At 37.5% G+C, this 12,802-nt stretch overlaps 1 protein-coding gene across 5 annotated transcripts in view; it reads left to right on the forward strand.

Moving 5' to 3' along the window:
* scml2 (Scm polycomb group protein like 2) overlaps positions 1 to 12,802 on the forward strand; it is a 216,729-nt gene that overhangs the window by 18,969 nt on the left and 184,958 nt on the right. Inside the window, exon 1 of one of the 5 annotated variants that reach the window (XM_039745028.1) lies at positions 11,347 to 11,391. The exons of the other annotated variants lie outside the window; for them this stretch is intronic. The gene's annotated coding sequence lies outside the window, so the exon portion shown is untranslated. Of the gene's footprint in view, positions 1 to 11,346; positions 11,392 to 12,802 lie in introns of those variants that run through there. 5 annotated transcript variants of the gene reach the window in all.

Below are 12,802 nucleotides of genomic sequence, written 5' to 3' on the forward strand. Positions count from 1 at the left end.
TTGGTCAGTCACCGTTTCATGCAGTTGTGTTTCCCCTCGTGTGTCAGAATCCTGCTGTTTAAAAGTGGACCAACGTGTCTGTTTGAAATATTTGGCCAAATTGAGCAAAACACCAACAGAATCTTTTCAAATGCTTACTGAGGCTTACGGGGAAGACTGCATGTCTCATGCACTTGTGTGTTTCTCCTAAATTGATATTGGTGTGTAAAGAGACACCTTCTGAGTCAATGGGTGAAGTAAAGAAGAAAACATCTGAGGTCTTGAAACAGCTGACAGAAACTGGTCTGCTCCACGCCTTTGAGCAATGGAAGCCAAGACTGCATCGGTGCGTAACTGCGAATGGGGACAAGCGTTAGAATTGTTATATAGATAAAAGGGAGTTATTGCATCAGTCTCATTATTTAATAGACTGACCTCGTATATTTACAAAGACTCTTCTTTATTTGGTTACAAAACAGAATACTGTTAGAAATGAATTACGAAATTGTTTACTTACAGCAGTTGTTGACTTTTTGAAACCAAATAAGCTTCCCTTATTTTCTCCTCCCACATGCAAATGAAATAATCCAGAACAAGTAATTTTTCTTTTCTTGTGTTTGTCCTTTATTTGTACATAACCAGCATTAATTCATAATTGCATTTTGCACATTATTTTTAGTCACACTTGTGTCTGCTTCAGCCTTTGTTTTATTCATGGGGTAACTTTTATTTCTGACATAATGTACAACTGTCAACTACTGCCCACTTCATTCAGTTTTAGTTAATAATACTCCGATCAATCGGCTGCAGATCTAAATCTGCCTATTTTCACTGCAGCAGACCTGATTCATGATCACAAAGATGATTTTTTCACCCCTTGTAGCACTGCTTTATGCGCGGTATTGTGGTAGTTGCTGCAAACTTCTGTAAACAAAGATCAGTAAGGCAGACTTCATCAGAGTGAGTGAATTCTTTAATGAATTCATATCTTTTTATTTTGTTCTTCAATTAAAATGAATACTGCTTGCTTTGGTTAGGATGGTGTGCAAGTCTGTGTTAAGTACAGCAGCTCACATTCTCAATTAGAAAAAGAGATAAAGAAGAATTTATAATTGCTGATTAGTAAACAATAGTTTAGTTAGTTTAATAGCAAAATGTGTCTGTTTTACTTATTAAGCATGATAGCCTTGTACAGTATCTTCTTGATAAACCTCTTATGAACATTTTCTTTATTTGCAGCTTTTTAAGGTTTGTACTGTGTTTATGGATGTGTGCGTGTCATACAGTATAGGTTTTAGTAAGAAACAAGTAATGCATAATTTAAATGGTAATGTATTTATCAAGTCAATCTTTATTTAAAACAGATTTAAAACCGTTTAAACTGATCCAAAGTGTAGTACAACATAAGCAAAAAGAACCAATTCAAAAATATAAAAACTACAATCATGACAAACAGTTCATAACAAATATTCAAAATACCCACACACAATAATAATAACATAATCATGAATAATCAGAATGTTATTTTTCTTGTATGCCATTTGTATTACGGGTAAATATTTTCTTTACATATTTAATTAAAGTATGTTTTTTAAGGGAATTTTATTTGTTAGTATTTTTATGGTTACTGAATAGTAAACCTACAGAATTTAATTTTTTTTTATAAAAAATGAACACGTAACGCATGTTCTCTAAAGTTTAATTATAAAAATACCAAAGCTAAGTGTTTAAAATAGAACATATGGCTTCTATGTGTCTGGTCATGCAAGAACTTGGTGGAAAATGTTTTTAAAGGGAGAAAGAAGGAAGAAAATAAATCTGAATCTGCCAGTTCAGTAACATGAAATTGATGATTTGTATCCGCTAAGAAAAAGAAAAAACAAAAACCTGGTCAGCACATTCTTAGAGTGGATTTCTATAACTTAAATATTTAACTTAAGTGATCATACACTCACCTGATGGATTATTAGGAACACCTGTTCAATTTCCCATTAATGCAATTATCTAATCAACCAATCGCATGGCAGTTGCTTCAATGCATTTAGGGGTGTGGTCCTGGTCAAGACAATCTCCTGAACTCCAAACTGAATGTCAGAATGGGAAAGAAAGGTGATTTAAGCAATTTTGAGCGTGGCATGGTTGTTGGTGCCAGACGGGCCGGTCTGAGTATTTCACAATCTGCTCAGTTACTGGGATTTTCATGCACAACCATTTGTAGGGTTTACAAAGAATGGTGTGAAAAGGGAAAAACGTCCAGTATGTGGCAGTCCTGTGGGGGAAAATGCCTTGTTGATGCTAGAGGTCAGAGGAGAATGGGCCGACTGATTCAAGCTGATAGAAGAGCAACTTTGACTAAAATAACCACTCGTTACAACCGAGGTTTGCAGCAAAGCATTTGTGAAGCCACAACACGCACAACCTTGAGGCTGATGGGCTACAACAGCAGAACACCCCACCGGGTACCACTCATCTCCACTACAAATAGGATAAAGAGGCTACAATTTGCACAAGCTCACCAAAATTGGACAGTTGAAGACTGGAAAAATGTTGCCTGGTCTGATGAGTCTCAATTTCTGTTGAGACATTCAAATGGTAGAGTCAAAATTTGGCGTAAACAGAATGAGAACATGGATCCATCATGCCTTGTTACCACTGTGCAGGCTGGTGGTGGTGGTGTAATGGTGTGGGGGATGTTTTCTTGGCACACTTTAGGCCCCTTAGTACCAATTGGGCATCGTTTAAATGCCACGGGCTTACCTGAGCATTGTTTCTGACCATGTCCATCCCTTCATGACCACCACGTACCCATCCTCTGATGGCTACTTCCAGCAGGATAGTGCACCATGTCACAAAGCTAGAATCATTTCAAATTGGTTTATTGAACATGACAATGAGTTCACTGTACTAAAATGGCCCCCACAGTCACCAGATCTCAACCCAATAGAGCATCTTTTGGGATGTGGTGGAACGGGAGCTTCGTGCCCTGGATATGCATCCCACAAATCTCCATCAACTGCAAGATGCTATCCTGTCAATATGGCCAACATTTCTAAAGAATGCTTTCATCACCTTGTTGAATCAATGCCACGTAGAATTAAGGCAGTTCTGAAGGCGAAAGGGGGTCAAACACCGTATTAGTATGGTGTTCCTAATAATCCTTTAGGTGAGTGTATATGTCCTTCTTTTACTAATGACTAGTGAAACATTAAAGTTCACACACCATTCACATCACAGGTGTCATTTAAACAATGGGATGCTGAGGCCTGGTTTTTCTCGACAGCATCAGAGATTATTGTGAATACCCATTTGAAATTCATACAGACATAATATAGCCATATAAAATCCATTGGCTGTGAACTGCTTGAATTGAAATGGCAACACCTCAAACTTAAATTGAACAGCTTTGAAGTGAAAAGGAACATGCCTCAATAACATGGAACAAATATGCAGAATGCTTGTACTTGCAAAATTTGATCTGCACACTGTATGTCTGATAGGGTACTGTTTGCTTGTTTTCCACAAAGAAGAAAACGCGCACATACAGACTTTCTTGGTGACTTTGTCAAATTTAGCACGGTCCATCTCAGTGGTGGTGGAAATCAAAATGCAGTTCAGTGGCTGCTATTTAGGGAACAAATGTTAGTACTTGTTTAAATCTTTGTTTTATGGTTTGTGCTGCATGATCTCAACTGGGATAATTTTGAAACAATCTTCAGATTGTCTGGGGTTGACCTTTAGACTCCATCACTAAATTGCAAATTTCAAGTTGCATATAAGCACATATAACCAAGGATAGAGAGGACACTACATGGCCATTGGTTTAACATTTTAGCTGGAAACAGGCTTCTAGCACTCACCATGAAGACACGCACTCAAAGAAGCAATATTTTTCTCTAAGTAATTACACTGAGTAAATTTTATTAGAAACAAAATAGAAAAAAATGTTAAGAATATAAACCTGAGGGGGGTTATAAGCATTTTAATGAGTTAAATTACTGAGGGAAGCTTATTACTCTGCACAGCAGTCCCTTAATGCAGAAATGCCACTGATTTTGAGTTTTGTAACATTTATTATTAAAATATGAAAAAGTTTCTGTTTTAACAATGCTTTTAAACAGATTACTGTAGAAACGGAACACACATGAAATGCATGTGTTCCAAATAACGATCTATTATTTCCACTCTAAAACACCAGCAGTTGCGTTACTCCAAGATAATCAAACACCCATGAGCTGGGAAAACTTAATGAATGTTCTGCGACGGTGGGGGATGGAATAGCCGACTACTTGCTGCTCGTCTTAATCGGCACATTTACAGGACAAAAGACGATGGCGGAGAAGTGAGAACGGTTTTAATGTGGGCCGGATCTATGAGTTTTTTCGTACACTCTGGTAATTCTAGTGTTAAATGTATGTCTTTTAGAAAGAAGTGTGAAGGACCCAAGGATCGAATGAGCAGTTGGAGTGGGAAAGAAGATTGTTGCTGCTTTTGGCCACACCCGGGTGCGCCAGCGAGCTCTTTGGGCTGCCCAAAAAGAACTGGGCCTACCAGAACTCAAACTCATAACTGAATGTTGCACTCGTTGGGGTTCAAAGCAGAGAATAATCCAGCGGCTGCTGGAACAAGAGAAGGCTATAACACAGGTTTTAGCTGCTAATAAAACCACAAGGCACCTCATGTTGACATTGCAAGACATTGAGGTGCTTGACTCGGTCAGCACTGCATTGAGTCCACTTCTGGAGTTTACAGATGCTTTTTCTGCTGAAGAGTATGTGACCATTTCATGTGTTAAGCCTGTTCTTCAGATGTTTAACAATGACATGTTAAAAGTAAAAGAGAGTGACACTCAGCTGACCAAAGACATCATAACAGCAATACTTGACTACATGAACAAAAGCTACAAAGACAGTGTCACAGAGAGGCTTGTTAACATGGCTTCTCTCCTTGATCAATGTTTTCATACAGGATATTTCAGTGAGAGTGAGAGCGAAGCCATCAAAGTTCAAGTCATGAGTGAACTAGAGCATCTTGTGTCACACCAGGGTAGCGCAGCCACAGGTTTTCCAGAAACACTTCCTACATCTTGTGGAGAGCAAACAAGTCAGGGAGCTGTTAAAAAGACCAGTTAGTGGCAAGACAGATGTAACTGCAGAAAGGTTATTATCTAAAACTGAGAAGTTATGTGAATAGTCCACCAGCAGACAGTGAGTGTGATCCTCTTTTGCGGTGGAAAGTTCACACAGTAAACTTTCCCCACATCAACAGATTAGCTAGGAAATACCTCTGCATTCCAGCAACTAGCTCTGCATCTGAAAGGTTGTTCAGCACAGGTGGAAACGTTGTAACTTGTCAAAGGTCCTCCCTTAAGCCGACATCTGTGAACATGTTAGTGTTTCTGACAAAGAATCTGAAAACTTGAAATGTACAGTAGAAAACTTCCATGAGCAGTAGCAATAATTTATCCATGTTTTTTGTTTGTTTTGTTTTTACTCAAGAGTTTGTGCAATTTTATTATTTGACTTATTTATTTGGCACACTGCAGTTTTATGTTGCAAAGCAACTCTTTAAGTTTTGTGGAATTATATACTCAGCAAAAAATGAAACATTCCTTTTTCCAGGACTGTGTATTTCAACAATATTGTTTTAAAAATCCAAATAACTTTACAGATCTTCATTGTAAAGGGTTTAAACAATGTTTTCCATGCATGTTCAATTAACCATAATCAATTAATTAACATGCACCTGTGGAATGGTCGTTAAGACCTTAACAGCTTACAGAAGTAGGCATTTAAGGTCACAGTTCTAAAAACGCAGGAAACTAAAGAGACTTGTCTACCGACTGTGAAAAATACCCAAAGAAAGATGCCCAGGGTCCCTGCTCATCTGCGTGAACATGCATTAGGCATGCTGCAGGGAGACATGAGGACTGCTGATGTGGCTAGGGCAATAAATTGCCATGTCCGCACTGTGAGACGCCTAAGACAGCGCTACAGGGAGACAGGAAGGACAGCTGATCATCCTCGCAGTGGAAAAGCCCGGATCTCAATCCCATTGAGCACGTCTGGGACCTGTTGGATCGCAGGGTGAGGGTGAGGGCTAGGGCCATTCCCCCATGAAATGTCCAGGAACTTGCAGGTGCCTTGGTGAAAGAGTGGGGTAACATCTCACAGCAAGAACTGACAAATCTGGTCCAGTCCATGAGGAGGAGATGCACTGCAGTACTTCAAGCAGTTGGTGGCCACACCAGATACTGACTGGTACTTTTGATTTTGAGCCTCACTTCACTCAGGGACACATTGTGGAACATTTTTAGTTTATGTCTTATGGTGTTGACTCTTTTAGTGTTCATACAAATATTTACACATTAAGTTTACTGAAAGTAAAAACAGTTGAAAGTCAGAGGACGTTTCTTTTTTTGCTGAGTATACATGGTTATGCTCAGGATATGTTGGCCCATTTCCACTGGAAATGCCTTTTGGTTAAACTGTCAGCAAGGAATTTGCAATTGGACTGTTGAATTTTTATATAGCTTTAATGCACATAAAAACCAGCTGCTTGTTTAGGTGAAAATAAATTGAAGGGGTTTTTTTTTTTTGCACTAATAAATTTGTGGAGTTGTAAAGTATTTTATCTCGCGTCAATCATATCATCAGTTATATCGTTATCGCAAATGTTCAAATCTATATCGTGATAAATATTTTTGGCCATATTGCCCTGCCCTTCTTCCCGCAGTGCATTTTGGGTTACGCAGGGAATTCCTAAAGACATATTCGAAATTCCGCAAGATGGTACATTTCCAAAGAAGTAAATATTACCGATGTTGTCGGGGGAAAAAATAATCGCGTCTAAGTGAAGATTTTTATAGATATTTCATAACATTTGGAAACCGTTAGAATGTTTTCTCCTTTATTTTTAATAAACTGACAGCGTGAAACCAACTTGTTTTATATGAAAAATTCTCTAATCAAAAATGATATATGGACGGCTCATCAAATGCTGTCACACAATAAATTTCTTAATCCCTCAATATATCACAACCTACATGAAATCACAAATTTCAGGAAAGATTAACTGCCTAACAAGCTTTATGTGGTGAAAACATTTGCATTGTAAGTAAGTGACCACATTTTTATTGATAAAATTCATTGTTTCTACATAATACCGGTATATAAAAGTTATTGATTATAATGAAAAAGCATCAGATTACATCATAATGTCAGCATGAAAAAAATTACCGCATCTCTAAGCGTGCAAATAGTAGGGTAAAATACTTATGTAAGACTGTAAGAGTGCTTCCCCTTTGAAAAATCATCCGTCATTTTGTAAACAATATTGAAGACCAATTTGAGACATGAAGAACATGTCTAAGTAGACTGTTTCCACACAAAGTACGTATCCAAATGTTTAAAATTTGAAAGTAGTGGTAAAAATGTGCCCTGCATAGCGCACATAATTCTTTTTTATCCAGAAAATTGCACTTGTCCACGGACAACTGAAACCAGAAAAACACGCTTGTCCGACAGTCGATTTACTTGTGTCGGACGAGTCGGGCATTGGATTTCCGCACCCCTCGTCCCAATTTATCTGATATCTGTTTGGCTTGTTTCACATCTCATTTCTGTTTGGCTGCCCTTTAATAAAGAAACAAATCAATTCAAAGGACTGAATCCTTAAAAACAGGGTTATGGAAATGAAGGGAAAAGGAGCTAATTAACAGTGAAAACTGCTCGCTGATTAGGAAAAGGTTTAGAATAAAAACCTGCAGTCACTGAGGCCCTCTAGGACTGGAGTTGGACACCCATGGTTTAGATGAACTTAGGCTCAGGCTAGATACCTGGAAATTTTAGTGTGTTGAGAAGTTTTGGACTATGATGAGATTAGTTCAATTGTGGGTTGAGGAGGAGATGTCAGTATAGGCCTCCTATTAAATCCTGGTATTCTATTTTAAGCAAATTTCATTCTTTCACCAGGATAGATTTACCCAATCTATGTAGAATAATTTCTCAACTGAGAACCTCCTCCTGCGTCCTTGACCCAATACCAACAAGTTTTTTCAAAGAAGTATCCGGTGTGCTAATTGATAGTGTGCTTGACATAGTAAAATTATCATTAGATACTGGAGTCTTCCCAGACTGTCTTAAGACTGCTGTTGTGAAACCCTTGCTCAAGAAAAATAATCTCGACGACTCTGTTTTTGACAAGTTTAGACCTATTTCTAACCTGCCTCTCTTATGTAAAATCCTAGAAAAGGCAGTTGTTACGCAGATAAATGATCACTTGAATAAACATTCTATCTTGACAATTTTCAGACAGGGTTTAGAACAAATCACAGTACAGAAACTGCACTTGTTAAAGTAGTAAATGACTTGAGGGTTAATGCAGATAGAGGCTGTTCATCTGTTATCATCCTCTTGTATCTAAGAGCAGTATTTGATACCATTGACCACAGTACATGGGGTCCTCGGGTTACAACACAGTTTTGTTTCCTGCATCAGTGATGTAACCCGAATTTTGGTGTAAGTCGAAACACACTCTAGCCTAAGTCACTTACCTATCTTGACACATTTGCAAAATCATAATCTAGAACCTAAAAACACAAAATCTAAGCCTGAGAAAAAAGAAAAGGACATAAATATACTGTACTGTAGTAACAGAAAAAATAAGTGTAAAAAAATCCTTACCTTTATTCCTTCTCATGTCTCAATTTTTTTTAAGTTTTTATGGGAGTGAGCGTTGTAAACTCGAAACGCTGTATGTCGAAACGTTGTAACCAGAGGACCCCCTGTATTCTTATGTCACCTTAATCAGTGGGTGGGCCTCTCTGGCAATGTCTTAAATTGGTTTGAGTCTTACTTAACAGTTAGAAAATTCTTTGTTAGTTGTGGTAATTATACTTCAAAGACATATGATATTCTATATGGTGTTCCACAAGGATCAATCCTGGGTCCACTGCTCTTTTCAATCGTCAGATTATCTCAAGGCATAATGTGAGCTACCACAGCTATGCAGATGACGCACAACTGTATTTATCAATAGCACCTGATGATCAGGATCTTTTGTCTCACTCGCCCAATGTTTTTTATTTGTGTTTCTGAATGGATGAGTAGTAATTTTCTCAAACTAAATAAGGAGAAACAGAAATCTTAATAATTGGCAAAAATGAATATAGTGAGGGTATTACAAATAAACTTGATCCATTAGGCTTAAAAGTCAAGACAGAGGTAAAATAATTCAGGGGTAATTATTGTCTTGAATTTTAAATCGCATATTATTCAGATTACCTGAACAGCATTTTTTCAATTAAGAAATGTAGGAAAGGTTAGATCCCTTATAGCTTTGCCAGACACTGAAAAATTAGTTATTAGTTGACTAGATTACTGTAATACACTTCTCTTAGAACTACCCAAAAAAGACATCAATCGGTTGCAACTAGTGCAGAATGCAGCTGACAGAATCTTAACTAGGAAAAGAAAATCTGACCACATCACTCCCGTTTTGATGTCACTATATTGGTTACTCATGCCATTTAGAATTGACTTTAAAATACTGCCTTTAGTTTACAAAGCCTTAAATAAATTTGCTCTATCCTGTATTTTGGAATGCTTTTCACCTTACACTCTAAATCGTAACCTTAGATCTTCAAATGTGTGTCTGCTTATAATTCCAAGAGCTAAACTTAAAGAAGTGGTGAGGCAGCCTTCTGCTTTTATGCACTAAAAATCTGGAATAGCTTACCGATAGAAATTTGCCAGGCTAATACGGTGGAAAAGTTTAAATAACTGCTAAAAACCCATTATTTTAGCATGCTCCAGCCATGTGGAGTTTTTGTTTTTCTGTCCTCCTGGCCATCGAACCTTTTTTAGTATTTAGTATTGCCTAATCTTATTTATATATATATATATTATAAACTTTTCTTTCTTCATCTTATAAAGCACTTTGAGCTACATCACTTATATGAAAACGTGCTATATAAATAAGTGTTGTAGTTGCCTTTAAGTGTGAAGAGACTAGAGCTGTTAACTGGTGACCTCTTGATTGCTGAACTGGTATTCCCGTTTTACCATGTGCAAGCCAGAAGTAATTTGAGTGTAGGCAATATTTATTATTATTATTATTATTTTTTTTTTAATTTTCTTGTGCTTTTTTCTCACCTAAAATTATTGAAGTGCACCTTTTTTATTGTATTTACCTTTGCACAATAAATGCACTTTTTGCATTCTACACCTGCTGTTTCTTTCTCTGGTATTGCTCCCTTTGTCCCAATATTCAGTGTCCCTGAGATCCTACTAAAACCAAGGTGAGGACTGCAGGGCAGTGCAGACTTACACCAGCAAAATGTAGATAAAGAGAAGAATGGGTACAGTACTTGGAATCCACCATAGAGTGATGTGATCTTGCATTTGTGCTGGGTGCTGTACTATGGTATTAATCAGAGCTGTAAGTTGCAGCCTGGTGAGAGCTGGTATATATATTCACTGAAAATGGTAAATGGCATTCAAACGTACAAATACCAGGGTTCCCTGATCCTCATCGTAGAAGTCAAGTAAGGCCAAGGAGTGTTGAAATGAGCCCAGAATCAATTTCTTTATTAAAATAACCTTATCCATATTTTAATCTATACATATATTAGAGAGTTGGGATCCGAGAGACTGTGTTTGTATGTTTGTGGAGGGATTGAGAGTTAAGGCGGGTGGGGGAGTCATGCGATCATCTTCTCTCCCATTCACCTCATTTCATTCACTTCATTTCGCTCAGTCCTCTCTCCTTTACTGATTTACTGTTTACTAGATGCAGCACTTTACTGAGTAGTATTTTTTCCTTTAGTATTTCTACTTAGTATTTTTTAGTGTTTAGTAGACGCGGTGTTGCCGTTTTTCCCGTTTCTATTTTTTATGTAGCATGTTCACGAATTAGTCATAGAGAAAATGTATATATTTTTGGCTCCAGGAGGACAAACCAAAAATGTTGTATATAAAGAAGCTCTATAAGTTGCATGTAGATACATAATTATTCCAACTACAGCGACTGAAGCGAAGCGCACGTGGTGTGCTAGTATTATACAATGCATACCATAGTTTTAGGCCATTGAGTAGATTTGTTTTATTAACTTGTATGTACTGTATGTAAATATATTTTCAGTTTATCCAGTATATTTTCCAATTATTCCTCATGCAAAAAACTTTTTTTTTTTATATTGGATTTAAAAAAGCAGAGCAGAGAGAAATAACCATCCAAAATCTGTTGGACTGTCTTGTGAATTTTTAAATTGGAAGTATTAAGTTTGAAGTGAAATTGTTTTTTTTCTTGGTTTATCTTTTTCTTAACTCTGCTGCCTTGGTTTTAATTTTAGACTTGATGTAAGTTGTGGTCAGAGGGGCCTCCATTTCTAACAGGTCTGTGGTTTCTGAAAATGTAAGTAGTGCTTTTGAAGATGCAAGTGTGATTAATTTGTAAGTCTGTTTGGTTAAGGATGTGTAATATGAACAAAGCCAGATGTTAATGTGAAATGATTTATTTGCTGGATGTGCCAGTTGTAAACTTGGCTTAACAGATCTAGAAAAGGGTATAACAGGAGTTTCTTCAGATTTCCTAGGAAACGTTGCTCTAATGTATTTTAATGAGTTTGGGTTAAAGTAGATGAGAAAACCTTTTTACTGTGCAGTATCATGTTACTGTTGGCTTATAATGCTGTTTTTATTGGACTGGAATTTCTCTCGTTGTGCTGTCTTCCCTTTTAAATTATATGTTCTAATGTACAGGTATAACTTCAGAAGTGGTCTAAATCATTTAATGTGCTCAGTGTCCATGTTAAGTAACAAAGGATTACCAACACAAGCAGTTTATTGTTGATTGCCTTATGAACTATTGATAACTGCAACTACTTTTCCCATGTACTTAACATGCATTGTCTTCATGTACTTCAGAGTTTGTGCCTTAAAACATTTAAACAATTGTATTAAAAAAAAAAACAACAAATCCCGGGGTTATCATCACGGGATTATCATTGGGTCCCAAATACCAGCCAGAACTACAGTCCTGGGTTCAAATAAAATAAGTTTGTTTTCCCAAATGTACATTTGATAGGCTTGTTTAACGCTCAACTCCAGTGCTTTTTTTTTCCTCCATACCTCCAAGCAAGCATTGTCTACCATCTCCTGACCAGGCAAAGTGGAAGGCTGTTTTTTATATGTGACCTGAGAGAACTTTCGGAGTCCAAACCATTGTCTCCAGGAAGCATTTCTGGGCCAGGTGGAACAGGAGCAAGGCATTCAATTGAAACTAACTCCACTGTCAGCCCCCGCGGAGCACAACGGGGGTCCATAACTCCAGTGCTTTACTGCTGGCATCTGTAAAGGCACTTGCCGCAATTGATGCTGCTACCCAGTCATTTGGGGCAGGTTTGGGGTTGTGATAAGCTGTGCTTGCAAGGCTCCCACTGTCCTGCATGTCTTCAAGAGGGGACTGGGCGGTCTCTTGGTCTGGAATCCCTACAGATTTTATTTTTTTTTCTCCAGCCGTCTGGAGTTTTTTTTTTCCTGTTCACCCTGGCCAGCGGACCTTACTTATTCTATGTTAATTAATGTTGACTTATTTTTATTTTTTATTGTGTTTTCTATTTTTCTATTCTTCATTTTGTAAAGCACTTTGAGCTACATTTTTTGTATGAAATGTGCTATATAAATAAATGTTGTTGTTGTATTGTTCAGCTCTCATGACAGGATTATTGCTGCTGGGATTTCAGTCTTTGTGTCTTTCCATGCCTCCCTTCCTGACCATTCGTTATAGTGGACTCCCAGCTAGGTAAGGGAATGGGGTCCATCCT

The sequence above is a fragment of the Polypterus senegalus genome, chromosome 2 (assembly GCF_016835505.1).
Source record: "Polypterus senegalus isolate Bchr_013 chromosome 2, ASM1683550v1, whole genome shotgun sequence".
In the NCBI taxonomy this organism is placed as follows: Eukaryota; Metazoa; Chordata; class Cladistia; order Polypteriformes; family Polypteridae; genus Polypterus; species Polypterus senegalus.